The sequence below is a fragment of the Schistocerca gregaria genome, unplaced genomic scaffold (genome assembly GCF_023897955.1).
Source record: "Schistocerca gregaria isolate iqSchGreg1 unplaced genomic scaffold, iqSchGreg1.2 ptg000698l, whole genome shotgun sequence".
NCBI lineage: Eukaryota > Metazoa > Arthropoda > Insecta > Orthoptera > Acrididae > Schistocerca > Schistocerca gregaria.
In genome coordinates, this window is record NW_026062077.1 from 312,733 (window position 1) to 313,564 (window position 832).

Genomic DNA, 832 nt, shown 5'->3' on the forward strand with positions numbered 1-832 from the left:
AAAACTTGAATTGTACTACTTCATACTGCCTATTACATCAACTTAGAAGCTTCATCTGTGTTCTACTATGGCGCTTTAACTGTCACTGCATACTGCAGCACGCGACATAGCTTTGCAGACGATAAATGTAATCGTTTCAGAGAGAAGAGCGGCCAATATGACGATCTGGCTTTAAAAGGATTCGATAACAAATGACGAAAACTGACGGATTTTTCTGGTTTTTACTACATATGAACACTTTGCACATTCTCCCGTGCAATGCGGCTCTAGTCCTCCTTTCATGCAAAATCTTAAGGTAATACCTCATGTCCAAGGCAACAAAGAAGGGTAAAAAGTCAATAATCGATAACTAAAACTTGAATTGTACTACTTCTTACTGGCTATTACATCAACTTAGAAGCCTCATCTGTGATCTACTATGGTGCTTTTAGTGTCACCGCATCCGTAGCACGCGACATAGCTTTGCCGATGATAAGTGTGACCGTTTCAGAGAGAAGAGCGGCCAATGTGACGATCTGGCACCAAGTCGATTCGATAACAAATGATAAAAACGAGACGGATTTCTCAGGTTTTTACTACATATGAACACTTTTCATATTCTCCCGTGCAACGCGGCTGCTAGTCCTACTTTCATGCAAAATGTTAAAGTCCTAGCTCATGTGGAAGACAGCAAAGAAGGGTGAAAGGTCAATAATCGATAACTAAAACTTGAATTGTACAACATAATACTGACTATTACATCAACTTAGAAGCTTCATCTGTGTCCTACTATGGAGCTTTTAGTGTCTCCGCATACCGCAGCACGCGAAACAGCTTTGCAGACGATAAATGT